General features: G+C 39.2%; 1 long non-coding RNA gene and 1 other non-coding gene across 2 annotated transcripts in view; one reads left to right on the top strand and one right to left on the bottom strand.

The window, feature by feature from the left end:
* Nucleotides 1-493: 493 nt before the first annotated feature.
* On the top strand, nucleotides 494-634 carry LOC114560895 (U4 spliceosomal RNA). Its single transcript, XR_003693275.1, has one exon. It is a non-coding gene; the product is annotated as a U4 spliceosomal RNA (small nuclear RNA).
* A 7,448-nt stretch (nucleotides 635-8,082) lies between these two features.
* LOC114560510 (uncharacterized) overlaps nucleotides 8,083-20,500 on the bottom strand; it is a 103,304-nt gene continuing 90,886 nt past the window's right edge. Inside the window, exons 2-3 of the long non-coding RNA XR_003693196.1 lie at nucleotides 9,969-10,087; nucleotides 8,083-8,935 (exon numbers count right to left, since the gene is read on the bottom strand). This is a non-coding gene — a long non-coding RNA (uncharacterized LOC114560510). The remainder of the gene's footprint in view (nucleotides 8,936-9,968; nucleotides 10,088-20,500) is intronic.

Raw genomic sequence — 20,500 nt, 5'->3', positions numbered from 1 at the left:
CGACTGAATTTGTTTAAATAAAAAAAAAAAAGGCATAAACATTCATCTTTCTAGTCTGGCTGCATCCATGGTTTGAGTTCAGGGGGCCTTAAACAAAGACGTACTGGAGATTACGTCATTTCCGCTTATAACTTACTTCAATTGTTGTGCACGTATTTAACGTTGTGTGTGCACTTTTATGTTGGATTGTTTGTTCTTGACTTTATTCATATTGATAATAAATGAATGCACGATTCGACCGCAAAGTTCAGGACGCGTCTGTCTTTTCAATTTTTTGTATTTGTCTTTTCCTTACCTACTGCTCTCATTAATGGAGATGTATTTGTAAAGTCTCCATGAATTTTCTCTGGGAATAACATGGTTTTAAATTTCTACACAATTGTAGCGATTCATTATAAACTGCCTGGTAGACTTTTAAGCCGCGCCCATTGTTGAACCGTAACAGAGAGGTGTGCGGGCCGGAGACACTCTTCTGTCTTTGCCAGCTGGCGTTATCTTTGCGCAGTGGCAGTATCGTAGCCTATGAGGTTTATCCGAGGCGCGATTATTGCTAGTTGAAAACTTTACCCAATACCCCGCCTAGACGACTTGAAATATAGTCGGCGACGGCAATTTTTGACGGTCTCTAAGGAGACTCATTTGTTGTAGAAAATGAAATAACAATAACTAGTCTCACGTAGGCTACAGCATACTATGTTTCTGAGGTTAATTAGAGATGCTAGAAATACTTCCACCCTAGTTATATTTAAATATGTACGTATACCTGTTTTCACTATTGCCTAATTTCTACTTGTGAGATGTATATATTTACATACTGTACATTATAAAGACAAATTTGTATTACATGTGCATTTTTTGTCACTTATATGTGCATGAAAACCTTAAAAAGAGGTTTTACACAGTAGCCTGGTCTCAGTGCAGTGTACTTGCCTGAACAGCAGATGGCACTCTGTAATAGGATATGGGGTGGTGAATGTGAGGAGAAAATAGACTGAAGTAGAAGAACATACCTCATACATCTTTATACGTAAGTCAGTTTGTTTTATAGCCAAGTGATAAACAATATATAGGCTAGATATATTTGAAAGATATTACATAATTATGTGTTGCAGTTCTTAATCATTGCTGCACCATGAAAGAGTTTGTGCTCAATAGTTGCCTGTAATTGTGATTGTCTTTCTAAAGTGATAGAAACCTTTGTGCAGTCATGTTTTACCACCCTGTAGAGAACTAATTTCAGTGATTTCTTAAGTGATTTAATCAAGTAAGTCTTTCATTAGGCAGATGAGCTCAAAGCCTTTTTACCCTGTGAACACTCTCTTACACTCTTGCTGTCATGCAAGCACACTTAATATGGTCACTTTCTCACACCGTCTGTACTTGTAACCGTGATGAGGTTGACATTTGTACCTTCAAAATTGTAGCTCTTATTGACAAAATAGGACTGTAGAAAACTATACCAAGGTCAGGAGTACTCACCAGGGTTGAGGAAAAAAAAAGTAGTCAACTGTAGTTTATGGAGTACTTCCCGTTTAATTAGTCTAGCTCAATAATGCATTTGTCACATTCGGTTGTATTGGGCTTACTGCTGTTCTTTTTAAATCATTATAATCTGAGACATACTATCATAACCATTGTCAGTAAACTTCATGTAACAAAAGTGTGTTTTAATCTACAATCTCACAGTTAAAATCTCTTTAATTATTTAGACATGTTTCTGAGCAATCATGTATTTTGCCCAAAGTATCTGAAATGTCATTACTCTGGGTTTAGTTCAGTATCAATAATTAATCAGAGGTTCAGATATTTTGTAATGTGATTATTGTAATCCAGCTGCTTCTAATGTATCTTTCCTCAACCCTGGTAGTCAAATTGTGTGTGTGGGTGGGGATCATGTTTTCAGACTAATGGAGCATTTGGGTGTCTTTATCAAAGGTGAAACTAAGGCTTTAAAAGTGATTAATATTTACATAAATTACTTGCTGCTTTTGCATTTATTCTTCCTTCAGTATGACCCAGGATGCGCTTGCTTTTTCCTATCTGTTTTACACATCCACTGAGCATTCATCAGTTTGAGATTCAGAGTCAATGTTGCCTATGTGTGCTCCTTTTGACCTGCATATGACCCAGTGTTTTATGTATGTTAAAATGTACTTATGGTAAGACAAATTATGTGTGAGATAAGCAGGAGTTTGTCGTCCTTCCTTGACATCTCTCAAACTCTGACCTTTCAGATTTCAAAAACAGCTCATTATCTGTCAGAAATGAAATGGCAAGATATGGCTTTGTTCTGTGTATGCGACAGCTGGAGACTTCCCAACATAAACAAATAGATTGCACAGCATCATAGGACTAGTTCCTAGGTAACCATGTGACAGTGCCGACAATTGCTATGGAAACCATCTCTCTCTCTCTCTCTCTCTCTCTCTCTCTCTCTCGCTCTCTCTCTCTCTCTCGCTCTCATTTCCAGGTTTTACAGTTGTGGAGGAAGTCACCATCGTCATAGAAAGTAATTTCCACTTATATTCTGTACAAGATGTAGAATGCATTCAGAGGTTTATACACCAAATGCTATACACCAGGGGAAAAACCATGGTTGATAATAAAATGTCACTGGTACAGCTGACAAAGCATTCTGAAATATGAACACTACTTTTACATTACCATGCAATGAAATGCCCTGCTTTCACGCTCTTTATCCAGTATATATGAAAACTGTAATTAGCATGAACAACATTACAAATTAAGACATTTTCAAGATCAGAGTAAACAAAAATCTAGTTTTATTCTTTTTTATTCAGCAAGCTAATTTGCAATCTGCTTTGCAGCAGGTCTTTTGTTTTGATCCTGTTTGTCACAAATCCAGTGATAACTCGGCTTCTCTTCAAAGAGTGAGACATCACAGCCTATTCTATTCTATCTATAAAAAACAGGTGCAACTCTAAAAGAGATGCTTTGATTTGCGGCCAATTATGTGAGTACTCTCCTCTTTCCTCAGAGTTGATCTGAAGAATTAGCCCATTATTCTTGGTAGATAACCAGAAATGTAGAGATCACATAAATGAACAGAAACCCTTAAAAGTTATATGGTTATTTAATACACCCAATTAAACTTGTTCCAGTCCTTTAATGCCATCTCCCTCTAAATCACTGCGTGGTGTACAAGGGGTTGCCCCCAATTAGCTGCCTCCTGTGACATCCTGACACCGTGCCGCATCGTTATTGTATTTCAGCTTCAATTACTTTCAAAACCCTTCAGGCAGAGGTGATTGGTCTCCTCCACTCTTTATTCTCTGCTCTGTTTCCCCTTCTTTTGATTGGAAGGGGGTGTCAAAACCAGCAATGCAGGTTTGAGAGGTGGTGCCCCGCCAAATCTCAGGGGAATCACGACTTGCCTTACGGCACGACGTCACATACGTGTGCAACGTGCATTTAACATGTAAGAAGCAGCCTCTATGGAAGACACTAGCACGCATTTCAGACGTGAATCGTGGCAGAGTCGACGAAGAAAATGAAGAAAGTGCGGTCAGAAGAGTCAAGGAAAAGAAAACGAGAAACTAACGTGTGAGGAACCGGACAGGAGTCCCACTCAGTCAGGTTTTCACTCGATGGCGAGAGCTAAAAAGCAGCAACGGTAACGTTAAATACAAGTACTCCACAGCAACTCTAGGGGTCCCTGTTTGACAAAAATGGAAACTGCATAGTATGCCTTTAAAGAGCCATAATCTGTAACGTTTATTGTTATGTTTTGCTCATTGCTTGGCAGTTCTGTGCAGATGAAATAGCTGAAAGTTTCCGAATTATTATTAACTTAACCTAATACTCTGCCATGGCAACTTGAAAGATTGTGAGAATTAGCTATATTTGATGGTTGGTCACCAAGCGATTTAATATTGCTCAAGTAGAATTTAGGGGCAGACGGACACAAGTTATAATCAATCATTCAACAATCAATTTCAGTTACCACCATGTATATTAAGCTATTAATTAGGGCTGCACAATATTTAGTTTCATCGTCTACATCGTGATGTGCGCATGTGCGATAGTCACATTGCAGGATGTGCGATGTTAACGCTACAACTTTTCTGCTGCTTAATAGAAAAGTAGATTTTCACTGTTCTCCTTTTACATGATTGTTACCGGCTGACCCTTCCTTCATATTACATACTACATATTTGATCAACATTAAGATAAATGCATGAATCGGACAGGACTTGATATCGGCAGATATTCAGTATTAAAGTACTCTGATCCGGATCAGGGCAAAAAAAAATAAGCATCCCTAGTTTGAGATCTAAAGTCAGTTCATATTGGTGTGTGCTTGCATGTTCGTTTATACACGTGTTAGTGTATCGGTTGTTAGAAAAGGGAACCCCAGCTTTTTCAAACTACTAGGAGCAGAGCCCTGGTAGCCCCCAGTAGCCTGCGGCTCTCAGAAATAGCTTTTTAAAGAGGTACCAGTCTCCTCTGTTTCCTCAGGATCCAGGTGCTTTTAATTGGATTTCTTTGACAAGATTATTGCCTGCTCTCAGGCCAAGCTCGGACAGAGTGTAGTTTTAACAAGTGTGCCTATATAGCCACTTCAATCATAGTAAACTTCACAAAAAACTTTGATTTGATTGGAAATTACAATGTGACCAAATGTTGAAGGGCCCCTCCCTCGCTAATGCACCAATTCTTTGCAATTCTCCATAAAGCCTGGTGAGACTTTAAGTTATATGTTGTGAATCATCAAGTCTGACATACGTGTTGTATATCTTCATGTGATACAACATCTTTGCAGAGAGATCCAGAGCAATTTTGGACAACCACCTTCACTAAAACCTCTAATGTGTAGAAGCATATATTCCCTGGGTCCCAGTCCCTCTGCATTTTGACCTTCTTAAATGAGACAGACTTAAAAGGAGCATGCACTGAAGGCAGTGAGTTATACCAACCAGTCCTATAATCCCTTAGAAAATGGCTCTTTTAAAATCCTATTATAACGTCATAGCAGTCCAAGCTTGCTCAAAGCAATTAGTCAGAGGAAATGAGCAACATTTCTTAGTCTACATGGGCACATTAATTGATAAAGACAAAGAATAAGATTGTATCGTTTTATTGTTTAGTATAATTGTGCTAGGCTATTTAGTGACCATCAAAGATTAGAGGCTTCCACAAGGATGATTAATAAGTAGATTATTGTCTATACTTGCAGGATAGTTACTGGTCCAATATTATTATCTGTTCTAAAAATGTGCTCTAAAATGAGTGCAGCATAGGTTAAAATGTGGGTTTTTTATTGAATTTGAATTGGCGGAGTGGTGGTTTAGTTTAAATGCTTTAGAAAATGATCACTTAGAAAGATTTATGCCATTTTTATTGCAGAGAGTCAGTGAAATCCAAGTAAGCTGCATTGTTCTGCCAGTTTGAAAGCGCCTGAAAAATGAAAATATTTAGAAAGTGCATTAAGTTCAGTCTGTCAAAGCAAGGTTTAATCATATCTTTGGAAAACACATATAGTCTGTTCATCTAAAGGTCCATTTAACTTAAAATGGTCATCCTGCGAAATATGAATTATGTTCAGAATTTGTGGGCCTGTTGTAAGTGCTTTGTCCTAAATGGTATTCTGTCAATGGCACTGTTGAGAAGCTCTGCAATAATTGAGTGATAGCAAAGTATAAGGTGAGACATAGGCCACTTTTCCTGGGGCTCAGCCGGTAAATTTTAACAAGGTACAGGATTTTGAGGTTGGGACGTCAGATGAGAGTTTATTAAGACACTTCTGACTCCACTGTGTCATGCCCCTCCATGCTGCGTCTCATCTGTTCTCCTCTCGCCACTTGTTAGAGCCCACTAAAAATGGGTGTTGGGTGTCTGGTGTTGCTTGCACTAATCTAACACCATATGTTGTTTTTTTAGGAACATTGGGGTGTTGAACAAATTGAAGTGCAGTGGTGGAAGAAGTATTCAGATCCTTTACTTAAGTAAAAGTACCTCACTACTGCACAGTCCTGCATTGAAAATGTTACTTAAGTATGTAAGTGTCATCAAGAAAATGTACTCAATGCAGAAAAATCCTCACATTTTAGAAACGGGAAAGGATCTAAACAGTTAGCTAAACTGTGTTTAATCATCTTATAACTTCATCTGGACTTGTAGGCCGTTATATTGTTGGGTAGTTTAGTTTGGAGATTTTATAAACTACATGTGTTTTATGTGCAAAAATCTTAATTTATAAAGTAACTAAAGCTGTTTTAATGTTGTGGACTAAAAAGTACAATATTTCCCTCTGGAGTAGTTGAAAGTAGCATGAAAAGAAAAGACTCAAGTAAAGTACAAGTACCTCAAATTTGTACTCAAGTACAATTATTGAGTAAATGTACTTAGTTACATTCCACCACTGTTGAAGTATGAGGTCCCTACTTTGCTAAACTTCAAGTAACAAGTGGGAAGACATTCTGAATTGAGACAAATGCATGTGTAATCATTGATCAACTTTATTAAGCACTGCAACTAAAACAAGCATCTGGATGTATTTTTTTAATACACAGTTTGCACAACTAACTTTAGCCAAGTAAACACAAAGTCCTACTTTTAACATACCAATTATAAATATAGTCCATTTAAACTGGTTAGACTGGTGGTGTTAATGGTGCAGATGTTTAGGAAGCTTCTATGAGTTCCTGAAAGACAGCAGGAACGCTTGAGAGCCCCAACTGTAAAGCACTGTTGTGATTTCTTAGCACCGTTTTTGTGAAGGGCTACTGTGCTACAAATATTACTATATTACTTAAATAAGCCATTATTCCCAACCAAAATGAACTTCATTAGTGGCAAAGGAAGGAAAGCTTTTTCAAGAGACTCAATGTCTTTGCCAAACAGGACGTTACTATTCCTGCCATCGCCGTGCCTGCAGAGAGTGTTTTACACTGCGGGGTAAGTGGTTAACAGACTGTTGATGCCTTGGCCAAGGTTGCGCTTGTTTTCTTTCACAAGAAATAGGCCCGAACATTGCAAGCAAGGGTTTGTGAGTTTCAGACCCAGTTTGAGACCCAGTCACCCAATTTTAACTTAAACATTTTAACTCAAAATATGTGTGTACTGGAAATATGTGTGTAAGGAATCCGAGTGTTAGTTGAGGTTTTGGTCTATTTTATGTTGACTTCTGTTGCTTTTAGTTGCCTCCCTATTCAGATTGAACAGTTCAAGAGATTGGCATGATTGTATGATTATTAAAAAATGCTAGTAACTTTTAATAGAAATTTGAATTACCCTTATTAGTTGTAGTGGGTGATTGCAGTCATTACCTTTGTTATTGTCGAATAAAACTTCTGGCAAAGTAACAGTATGACGGAAAAATAAAGCGCTGTAAATATTCTAAATGTACACTTCAGATTTTTTTAGGTGGGTGTATTTTTTTGCAGCAGCTCCCGTCCACAGCAGTACATTGCTTAGGTCCCGTGCTGGTACTCTGGACTGCTTCTCCAAACTGGGGGCGTGCCGACCGCAGCCTACTATAGGTAATACACTGACTATGGATAAGTACCTCGTACAACCCCATTTCCAAAACGGAACTATCCCGTTAACATAGAACTATAAATCCCCATTTAGGCCTTTCAACACACCGTTAAACCTTTTTGTCTTACAGGTCTTGATTTACACCTTGATGCTTAAACAGTGTGCAGACCGGAAGATGATTTAACGTCACAGGGTAGCACATTACAAAATGCAGTTTGTGGCTTTTTTTTTTTTTTTTTTTCAGTCGGGATTACTCTAAAAGAGACAGAGTGCAGGCCAGAGAAAAATCAAAACAGAAACTGAACCTTTACAGTATTTGATCCTTCTCTCATTGCAGTTACTTAAAGCTATAGTACTATTTTATATTAATGAATGTCCGTTACATTCAAGCCATTGCCAAATGAGTTGATACTGGCTCCAAAACTCTCTTTATCTTTCAGTATGGCATGTTTACAAAATGGAGTAGTCCGACGACTTTCGCGTGCAGCAGCTCGAGTGATGCGTTTTACTGAGAAAGGACAACAGCAGCATTTAGCTTTGGAGACTAAGAGGACATACAAATTACAAGATAATTACCTCTTCTGAAGAGTCCATCATGTTTATTTAATCCTCCGTGTTCTCCATGATTTGACGGGTTAAACGCTACTAGCAACCGTGTGGATGAGGGGGGTGGGGGTGGTGCGCGATCACGAAGGCTTGAGTCATGTGGAAGCACCACAGTGTTGTTGTCATTACTTAGAATTCCTCATGAGGGCGACAGAAACTACGCACTATAGCTTTGATTGAAAATAGCAGCAGATTAAACCTTCATCATCACCACTAGTGTACGTGTTCAAAGTACATATACTGGTGTCACAAATTCCATTAGCCAGAGCAATGAAATCTGCAAGATGTCAGGAATCAGTCCCGTCTGTAAATGGAAGCTTGCGTTTACTTGCATAAAATTAGTTGAAAATAACACTTCATAGAAAGTCTCCAACAGTTTTGCCATTTGACTCTGCTGACTGACTCAGCAGGATATGATCTTTTGTTAAAGAAAGATCATTGGTGTTGGTGTCAACTTGAACTGTGGGGGCCGAAGGTCAGTCAATGAAACCAGCCGATTTTGACATTTGCTGTACAAAACTCTTCAGTGTCAACACCACTAACTCAGTTCTATCAGAAAGCGGATCTATTGATGTATGAGGAATGTCAATGCAAAACCATGCATACAGGAACAAGGACTTGACCAAGTTTATTATTGGATTTCGGTCCTAACCTTCAACCTGTTCCTGTGAGAGTGGTTATTATTTTCCAAAGAGCAGGCTCATCTGGGTCTGTGTGCAGGTCTGGTAGGGCACAAAACACCCACACAGAGACCTGGGAGTGATGGAGCATCAGTACATGGTCAACATCCATGACAAATCTCCTGTCAGACAGGTTCTCATTCCACCTACTAAACACAGAGGACAGGACATTATCTTGGAGGAAAGACTCCAACAGGAACAGAAATCAGAGAAAATGACAAGAGTCTGGACAGTTTTCTTTTGACAAATAGAAATATGATTAGGAACTGAAATCTTGCACTACAAATGGCAAATGTCTTTCTAAAATTGCCATAATCTAGTAAAACACCCAAAAAAAAAATCTATATCCAAAACTATTCAAGTGAAACACAATGTTTAGTAACTGAAATAATTCTACCTTGTACAAATACAGACTTTCATGCCAACCAGAAAGTGTGGAGCATAACAAATGCTAGTGATAAGTAAAGCCTATGGATAAAATTAAACCAGTTGGTAATAGTATGAGCAGTAAGAGATGCAAACTGTAAAGCAACACCACCATCTGGCCATACTTCTGTTTCTACTGTATATTACTGATGATGCATTTTCTGTGAATCTACTGTAAAGTGAGACTTCAGTATGTTAAAATGCCATTTTTGGTGTAGAAACGTGAAATAATAAAACAACCTGCATGCAATCACTATATTACTAACATCTATAGAATCCATTCAATAAATGTTTTTTATGTGGTCAGTTGAAAAAGTATTTAATCATCTTGGAAACAAACTGTTAAATACTTATAATACAATATATTGAAATAGTAAAGCTAATCAAACTGGTGGTTGTGTTCATCTTATTAATCATCTTATTTCTGTTATTGAGTTTGAAAAGTAATCACACGTTCACTGCACACTTTTAATTAAACACTGAAGAAGCTTCTCAGGAGAATCCCATTTACTGAGAGAGACAGTCTGAGTTGTGCCAAATCATCTAGCTCAGTTACACATTAGCATCCTAAAATGTGGTGACTTTAAAGGCAACACGTTGAACAGACAAGAAGGCGTCGGAGATAAACTCAATGCCCATTTTATAATACAACACATTGTTCTATCTTTTGGACACTGAAATAGTTAGGATTCTGTTTTTTTAGAGCCCTTTTAACAAACAAGTGTCATTTGAAAGAAAGTTGGCGAACGTGCATACCGTACAACCGTGTCCTTGGTTTTGTCCTCGCCTGGAGCTTTTGTCATGTGTCACTCTCTCCTCTCTGCTGTGAAGGACTGAATAAAAAGCACCTCAAAAAACAACAACCCAGCAGCAACCTGAATGTCAAAGAAAAGGGGTTTTGACTCAGAAATGCGATAACTGTTTTATGCTCAGATTTGTTGAAAGGGAGTGAGTGATACTTTTTCTTACTTCAATAGCTACAGCTTTAGAGCCAATCAGTAGTAGGAATGTGCTGTACTAAGTTTTTATAGTACGCTTTTTGCCCAAAATATAACCTTTACCAGTATTACCAAGATATGTGTCAAAATACTGCTTAAATATACTAAAACATCTTCAGATCATGCTGGCCTTGGAAATAATTAACATAAAAACACTATAATCAACCAACAACACAGCAGGTTGGTATATGTGTGAATGCTTAGGATATAAGCAATATATAAATTGAAGCCATTTAGTAAAAGAGACCACGTATTACTCAAGTGTATGAAAATAATTTGAAGGACATTTTCCTGTCACAGCTACTGGACAGATATGCGGTGCTGCAGAACTTTCACCTGTATCTTACTGTACTATTAACGTCTGTTAAATGTATCAGTAATTAATATATGATGGGATTTACTGTGAAGCACTTCAGTACTGCATTTGTATACATATTTGACTTGTTTGACAACAGCAAGCAAATGGATCAAATTAAAATGTCAATTTTAATGTCAAATTCAGAATCAGATAGATGTAGATGAAACAAGTGATGTCCGTCGAAACAGCATTTGTAATAGCCTGAATCTGTCATTCTTTTGTAAACAGGACTGGCAGTGAAGAGCTTAACAGGAAAGCAGTCAACATCCCATAAAGCTTTGCATCAGATTGTGAAAAGGCAATTTAACCAGAAGGATATGAATTGTTTGGTATTACACACGTTTATCTGAGGGAGGGACTTCTTTAAATGTCACTATAAGCGTGTGTGCACAGAGAAAGCCAAGTTCCCATGGTAGACTGATAAGAAAACAGAGGACTGTGCAGAGCTTCAGCTTTAATATCCGACGTCAAAGAGAAGCAGAAACAGGAGATTGGCTGTTGTGTCGATTGAGTCGTCAGCTCCTGTTGAACGCTTCCTCCAAATTACAACTAGACCCTTGATTATAGATAGACAGTGAAGAAGTGAAGAAAGTGGCTTCCACATAATCTGGATTTCAGTCAAACACAGGACCATGCTGTGACAACCGTGTTAAAGTCATTGGATGTGATAAACGGCCTCCTCCAGAAACAGATTGCTAACTGTTAAATTTAGAGCACATCACCGCCCATTTGCCGCCTCCCTGTAGGGCAGCCAAGATGATCAAGTGTATTGTAATGTGTGATCACCTTAACTTTCACAGGAGCAATTTTATTTTTTGACTGCAGGAAACGTTTACAAGAAACTTGTTATGTATTTTCATCTGTGCCTGCATTTTCACCACAGGACCCAATGTAGTATTTTCTGATGGACCAGGGACAATCAGGGTGAAGATTGCAGAGCTGAACACCCCTGATAAAACATAAACCTCAAGACTGATACAACTTTTTGGTAAAGTTGTATCAGTATTTTACCTTGCAATGGGAATTTTGCTTAATGTTGTTGATGTCTAAAAAAAAGGCATGGAGCTAACAGACTACCCTAAAAAGAAGTATGATAGAGAGAGTGGGAAAGCCAGAAAAACTAAATTGAAACTTAAGATTATTTGCTAATTGTTTTTAGACCCTGACAGTTACTGGATTTTTGAGGGAGATACTTGTAATGATATTTGAGAGTTACAAGAATCAGATGATATATCATCCATTTTCTTTTTTTTTTACATAAACATGTTATGAAATTTGTTTTTGAAAGAATTGTTGTAACATTTCACAGTTAACAAAATAAATGAACTACGTGTATGTAACAGCAACACTATTTATAAATGACCTAACCATATTTTGGCATTTCTATACTGCAATTTCTTGTTATTCATCAGCCGACGTATATACAGATATTTATATATCAGAAATAAGTGATTGTCGGGCTAGTTCTTGTTCCTGTTTTGGGTCCTGAGTTTAATTCCCAGGACTATCTGGTCATAAAGGACTGCAAGCTAACTTCTCCAAGTAGCAATTCATTGATCTGAAACCTTCCCAAACAAAACCTCAACATCCCTGCTCTGTTCTCTGAACCTCCCTCCTGTTTGTTTTGGCTGCCATCCACACAGCCATCTGAGCCTCCAGCTCATTGACTAAGACCAAGGCTGACTCCCTCAGCCTGTGGCCTGGGGTGGTTGCCTGCCATCCATGCTGACATACAGTTCTAAAGCCAGCTCTAAAGGGTGGATAAATAATAGACGAGTGCAGTCCAGAGGTTTTTCATCTCCCCAACCAGTGTACATGGAGCTGTTTTATGTCTCCCACAATACAGAGCCAATGTTTCCAAAGATGTATTGAACAGAGTGAGAGAGAGCAGAAATGTTTGTTATGACATTAGATTAGGAGTTACTGTTGAAGCAATAAAATCGTTTTGATTACGAGGTGCGTTTGAATTTAGGATAATCCCGATGCCATTATTTCATGAATTCCACAAGCAATGAGTCTGGTTTCAACTAGATGGAAAATACTGCTGTTGTGGAAGCAGAAAGTGTGTTGCTGCGATAGCAGTTGCTAAGAAACTGCTGAGGTGTCGTGTCGGACAGTGATAATTATACTACTGGAATGTGATCACTTGTGAATAATTTATCCAGAATGTGATGGCGAGACTAGAGCACGGCGAATGTTGCATTCCCAATATGTGTCAGAAACAAAGTAAACACAGTGATGAGGAGTGCGCTAATGGAGCCCCTTGGAAGACCTCCGGAACAGCCAAATGAAAGATAGCCTTGCCAGCGAGTGTGATATAACAATTTTGGCTGGAGGAATCCTCAGATGGAGAAAATGACAGAGTCTACATCAGGATTCAGTGGGAAATGCAGCAGACATTGTAACAGCTTGTTACCACAATGAGTATAACAGCTGTCACAACTTGCCAAGTGAGAACTGAATGACTGCTCCATTTTGTTAAGCAAAATTTGAATGGCCTGTCTCCTTCAATATACACATTCTTACATTCACTACCCTTTGTTTAGCAGTTTGTACAGATTTACATTACTTGGCACTGCATTAATGCTCTATAGAAAAGTGCAGGTTGACCAGGGTCATTAAAAGTGCCCCTGCTTTCCCTATGCATTCACACAGTGAGCAGTTCAAAACAGTTAAAGAAAGTAAAGTCACCTACTTACAACCAGATAAATGCCACTCAGTAGATGCACCTCTGTATATAAAGTTGTTTACAGCTCAGTCATTGGACTGCCAACCATACAACGTGCCAACCCAAAACCTCAGGGGCCCTGAAATCCCTGTCACTGTCATCAAATTCAAATGTTGCTCTATCCTGACTGGTGAACGGAAGTACATGTCATCACTTTTTTTCTCCAAATAAGCCCTACCTACTTAAAACCATTGACAAAAAGCAGAGGGGGAAAAAGAAATACAGAAATATCTTATGTGAATTAAACAAAACTTGATAATATTGGCTATTGTGTTCTTCACTCATATTAGAAGTTGATATTGCACTTACTTAGTGTTTATTGCTAAATAAATTTGTGTTCAAATTACTTTACAGTAAACCTGGGGCCAGTTAATATTCCAGTGCAGGTAAACTGTACACAATGCCCAGAGAGTGTGAGGAACAGGAGGGTCAATAGGGGCCCAGCAATCAATTTATGCCCTGGGCCCCCTAGCAGGTTAATTTGGCCATGTAGCCAGTCACTACATTTGCAGCTTATGTAGCACAGCTGGCAGCACTTCAAAGTTGCATGTTTTTGCCATCCTGGGTGGCAAGTTAGCACATTTGTTTTTTTAGAGGGTGTATTTGAAAAAGATAGGTTATGACAGGGAATATCCTTTCAGACCATTTTATATACCGACTGCCTACACCAGGCTCTCATAAATCAGAATCATAGCAATCATTCATCTTTGTTAATGTGTGCAGCATTTTAATATCTCAGTGTAGTGTACTCAAGCTCAGCTCGGTGCAACAGTAGTCATACAGTTTATGAAACCTCTGCACAAATGTCTGCATATGCTCTCATCCACCTTTAACCATGAATAAAAAACTGGCAAAATATGTCACACACAGGATCTCTTTTTGTGTTTAAAGAAACATAATTCACACAGAAACACCTGTACTGTAGCTATTTAAAACTCATACCAAAAATACAGCCAATAGCACACCTCCTGTGCTATTGGATTGCGGGCTTGCCTGTAATGTGTTTCAGTTGTGAACAGCAGACAGACCTTACAGACTGCAACTACTCCACTGATATGACACAGCACTTGCCTACTGCCCTCTCCTCTACTGTCAATTATTTTACTTTTGCTCATCTTCTCCTCCAAATCTACCCAGAAAATGGAATTTACCTGCAAAATGATAACAAGGGACAATCCTTTCGGAGATGTTTCCCACATCAATTTCTCATCCGTGCCTCATTTTTCCTGCCATTGATTTTTAAATTACAACACCTGTGGCTGCTTCTTTATTTTGTTGGCCCACAAAAATCTTCTTTTTCATTGGGTTTTCATTGTCCACTGATTGGATTAAGATGCTTGGCGAACCTGCTGATTTAACTTCCAGGAAGATGGTAAAATAACAGCATCTGACATCATCATCATCATTTTTATAAAATACAAAACAAAGAAAAAGACAAACCAGAAATATCAAAACAAAAACAAAGTTCCTTTCAAGTTAGCCATATTTCTCAAGCATACTTTATTTTAGCAACATAATTATTAAATCATTATATAATTATCTTGACCAGATCTTAGTAAATGTGTCAAGGGAGCCTCAGGCTCAAGAGGCATCAGCAAGTTTAGTAATTCCAGGTCAGTAATAGTAAAAAATATTTCGACCCTTACATACAGGCTTTACCTGATTTAAAAAAAACAACTCTTCATTAACTCAGCTACACATTATGAGCAGCATCTGATAATGACTTCTAGTTCCTTAGAGGTTTTCTCAGAGGCAGCATTTGTTATGATTGGTCTTACCAGTTATTCAGTCAAAACAAGACTGAGGTGTTCCTTCATGACACAATAACTGCACTGTTTCCTGTAGTGAGTGATGCTTTCATCTGTGATAGATGGTGATGGAAATAATGTGTCCTCTCTTGGACAATGCATGCACACACACAATAACACACACACATGCACACTTGTCTATGTCCTGGCCTGTGGGCAGGACTCTTCTGTCTGCAGTAATGATGTTGCATATGCAGAGGTTAAAGGTCAGTCTCTGTCCTTTCGTCTTTCAGCTGGAGGAGCTGGAGGATATGTCCAAGTTTACCGCTGCACATCAACAGACAGTCGCCAGCTCAGCGTGGCTTTTTTTTTTTTTTAAGTTTAGGTTTAACATTACTTTAGACCCAGATTCATATTGTAAAATCAATGAATACATGTCCTTGTTGTGTCATATCGGTTTTGTTACAACAAACCGTATTTGTTTGTTCTGACTTTATAGATTGCACTGCTCTCAGAAATGTATGTGGACATGCCCAAGATAAAAGCTTAAAGCAGGATCAGTAAGGTTGACCCTCTCAAGGGTGCTGTACATTTCCCCTCTATCCCTTTTTCCTCCAAGGATGAAAACGGAACAGCTTGCTAAACTCATCAGCAACTTACTTTTCTTATAGAAGCGTCTATTTTTATTTTCTAAAAACTCCCAAAGCAGCTCAATAGGAACAGTCTTCCTGGTGCCTTGTGGTAACATTTTTTCTCTCAAATGCTCTTGGAATTTCATGGCTCAGGTTCAAGATCTTTTAGCAGGTGTAACTGTGAAGAGATTATTGCATTCTGAAACTGATTTGGAGCCTTTACACCTGAATCGTATCTGAAGGTTTTGCTAAAGGTTTAGTGTGGACTACATTTTAAATCAAATATATATTGTCAGATAGTAAGTGTCCGTTACAACAAAACATTTTTACTCTTAATGCTCCTAAATGAATATTGTTAAAGGTTCTTTCTTTTTTTCCTGAAATTTTTAGTCAGCTGGAACTTATTAAGTAATAATTTAAGGTTTAGGTTATTTTAAAGTTATTTAAGGTCAGTATTTACAACTAAGCACAGTGCAGTAACGCAGTGCTCTCACCTTGTAATGGCATGCTATCTGTGTCAGCAAATGATAAGCATGTAGTAGAGAGAGCTGACTGCTTTGGCACTGGCTTTGTCATTGTCCTGGTAGCTCATTCAAGATAATTAGCTGGGGGAAGTGGAGTGTCTTGTCCCTTTCAAGCCTGTTTGTTGATCAAAGGCATTTGACGGACACACTAATCCACTCTGGCTGACTAGAGAGGAACAGTGGCATCAGAGTGTGGAGTGGCAGCTGACACACATAAGGACTTTAAATAACACACAATGTTTGGCATCACTTGAACTCATGTCTAAGATAGTAATTCAGAGAACTTATCAGATTGTGCTTATTTAAAGACAGAGAAACACAGCTTTGAATTTGTTATGACACATTCTCTGCGTCTTGCGATTTTAAGTCCTCCACAACGAAATACAGTCACTATTTACACCGTTTTAGCTGTATTTTAACCGGACCTGTCCGGCCGCAGTTTTTCCGTTGTTTGCAAAACTTTCCTCCGCTCCGTTAGCTAACGTCTAGGTATTTGTTGTGCTAACGGCTAGTTAGCTTGCCTGCTAGCGGGAGTTAAAGCGGACCACTCAGGATTTTGCCTCCTTGGAAAACTATTCTATATTTTGGTAGCAGTAACGGGCTATCCACAACTTGCTAATACAAGCAGGAGCACCTGCATTGTATTTCGACTTGTGAAGGTTTTTAGGAGAAGGCCTCCATCAACGTTGCTACTAGCTAAACTAGCAAGCTGCACGATGCCCTCCCTCAGCTGTTCACCTGGCTGTGACTCGTGCCTCCTGTTTAGCCAGAAGATAGTGGAACTTGAAGCCAGAATATCGACTCTCCACCAGATCAAGGCAAGTGAAGAGTTCCTCGACTCCATTATCATTGGAAGTTCCCCTCACACATACACTGTCGGATGTCTTGATTCCACTGTGCCCTGCAATACTCTCACCCCACCACGCACTAATACAACCTCTAACACTGTTGTCTCTCCTCGGCTTCTGCCGAGGACCCAGCCAACTCTGCTGACCAGCTCCACTCCACACCAGCCTGAGCCATGGCGTGTAAGCAAGCACCAGAGCAGGCGGTCAGGACAACGCTCAGCCCCAGCCCAACCCCTACAACTAGAAAACCGCTACAGCATTCTGATGAACAAGGAGGAGTTCCCTTCTCTGCCACGTCCCCACGCAGCTCATCCTGGTCCATCCACACAGTCGATGCGCCCATTGAGGGCGGACTCTCCCCCCTCGGACTCATCAACCTCCACGCTGGTCATCGGAAGCTCCATGGTAAGGGACCTCCACATTCCCCCTTTACCTAGCGGTCCCTCCAAAGTCTACTGCTTCCCCGGTGCCAAGGTCCATGACATCCAGCACAAACTTCCCGGCATCCTCGCCCGCCACGCCAAGGTCGACAACATCATCGTGCATGTGGGCACAAACGACATCAGAGAGAGATGGTCGATAGCACTCCAGGAAGATTTCACCACTCTCCTCTCCACCCTGATGGGCACAGGTAAGCGGATTATCATCTCTGGGCCTCTACCTACCTACAGGAAGGGTGCGGAGAGATGGTCCAGACTGTTCTGGCTCCACACCTGACTGGAACCACTCTGTACTTCCCTGAGCATTCCCTATGTCAACAACTTCAACTTGTTCTGGGAGATGCCCAACCTGCTGAAGCGTGATGGTCTCCACCCAAACCGACACGGAGCCAGGATGCTATCTGACAACATAAAGACCACACTGACAGGCAAGTATTGACATTATGTTGAAAATATCACAGATTCATGTCCCCCAGGTATTGATCCTGATAGCACTATACAAGTGGATGATTCTGAAAATGTTTTCTGCAGGATAACAAGTAGTACTATTATTATTCCAGTAACGTGTAGTACTAGTGCTATTCCAGTAACATGTAGTACTAGTGCTCTTCCAATTATAATCAACAATAGACCACACAAAGTGGTGAATAGAGGGGCAATACTTAACAACCTAATTGGAATTATAACTACCACTGCAATGATAGAAAAGGATAGGAAAATTAGATGTGGATTAGTAAATGTCAGATCTCTGTCTTCTAAAGCAGTACTAGTAAATGAATTGATATCTGATAATCAAATTGATTTATTCTGTCTTACTGAAACCTGGCTGGGCCATGAAGAATATGTGGCTCAGGCCGAGGAGGGGGAGTTGCAGCCATATTTGATTCAAGCCTGTTAATTAACCCTAAACCCAAACTAAATTATAACTCTTTTGAAAGTCTTGTTCTTAATCTTCAACATCCAACACAGAAATCAGTACAGCCAATTATACTTGTTGTTGTCTACCGAGCTCCAGGTCCGTATTCTGAATTTTTATCTGAATTCTCAGAGTTTTTAATCATGTGTAGTACTTAAATCAGACAAAGTACTTATTGTTGGTGATTTTAATATCCATGTGGACGTTGACAGCAATAGCCTTACTACTGCTTTCAACTCACTTCTAGATTCTGTTGGCTTCAGTCAGAGTGTGCATGAGGCCACACACTGTTTTAACCACACCCTCGACCTCGAGCTGGCATATGGTATCAAAATTGAAGATGTATTAGTATTCCCGCAAAATCCTTTATTATCAGACCACTTCTTAATTACTTTCGAATTCTTCATACCCGATTATACGACATTAGATAAAAGCTTCTATACTAAATGCCTATCTGACAGTGCTATAGCTAAATTTACATTCCAACAGCACTAAACTCATTACCTTGTTTTAATACAACAGAGGACCTTTATGTAAACTTTAGTCCCTCTCAAATCGACAATTGTGTAGATGGTGTTACGGCCTGCCTACTGACTACTTTAGACTCTGTTGCTCCACTCAAAAAGAAGAAGATGAAGCAAAGGAAACTAGCACCTTGGTATAACTCCCAAACTCGTAAATTAAAGCAAAACTCGCGAAAACTTGAAAGTAAATGGCGCTCCATCAAAATGGAAGCGTCTCGTTTGGACTGGCAAGACCGTTTGAAAACCTATAGGATGGCCCTCAGACATGCCAGATCAGACTATTACTCATCATTAATAGAAGAAAACAAGAACAACCCAAGGTTTCTTTTCAGCACTGTAGCCAGGCTGACAGATAGTCAGTCATCTTCAATTTTGATACCTCTAGCTCTGAGTGGTGATGACTTCATGAGCTTCTTTAATGATAAAATTACAACAATTAGAGATAAAATTCATCACCTTTTGCCCTCAACTTCTAATGGTTCACCTTTCAACGCAGGACTGCTAGAAAGAACGACTAGACCTGACATTTACTTAGACCGTTTTTATCCTATAGACCTTCAACAACTAATGGTAAAGGTATCTTCAGCAAAGCCATCTACCTGTCTCTTAGACCCCATCCCAGCGAGATTACTCACAGAAGCATTACACGTGGTTAACACCTCTCTACTAGATATGATCAATATGTCTCTATTAACAGGTTATGTACCGCAGTCATTTAAAGTAGCTGTGATAAGACCTCTTCTGAAAAAAAACCACCCTTGATCCTGAGGTCTTAGCAAACTATAGACCTATATCTAACCTTCCCTTTCTCTCCAAAATCCTTGAGAAAGTAGTTGCTAATCAGTTATGTGATTTGCTCCATAGCAACAGCTTATTTGAAGACTTTCAATCAGGATTTAGAAAGCATCATAGCACAGAGACGGCACTGGTGAAAATTACTAACGACGTTCTAACTGCTGCAGACAAAGGACTTGTCTCCATACTTGTTTTATTAGATCTTAGTGCTGCATTTGACACTATTGACCATACAATCCTGTTACAGAGATTGGAACACTTAGTCGGAATTAAAGGAATTGCACTAAGCTGGTTTAAGTGTTATTTTTCTGATCGATCTCAATTTGTTAATGTTAATGATAAATCCTCTAAGTATGCGAGGGTTATGCATGGTGTTCCACAGGGCTTGGTGCTTGGACCAGTTTTGTTCTCCTTGTATATGCTTCCTCTTGGTAATATCATTAGGAAACACTCAATTAACTATCACTGCTATGCGGACGACACCCAATTATACTTGTCAATCAAACCAGACGAAATAAGTCAGTTAGCTACACTTCAAGCATGTATTAAAGATTTATAAAATCCTGGATGACCTATAATTTTCTGATGTTAAACTGTAACAAAACTGAAGTTATTGTGCTGGGCCCTAAACACCTCCGAACTTCATTATCTAAAGATATAGCTACTCTGGATGGTGTTGTCCTGGCCTCCAGCACTACTGTCAGAAATCTAGGAGTTATTTTTGATCAGGATATATCCTTTAACGCCCATCTAAAACAATCATCGAGAACAGCCTTT

This window comes from Perca flavescens, chromosome 8, assembly GCF_004354835.1.
Source record: "Perca flavescens isolate YP-PL-M2 chromosome 8, PFLA_1.0, whole genome shotgun sequence".
Classification (NCBI taxonomy): domain Eukaryota; kingdom Metazoa; phylum Chordata; class Actinopteri; order Perciformes; family Percidae; genus Perca; species Perca flavescens.
This window is presented reverse-complemented; position numbering and strand designations above follow the sequence as displayed.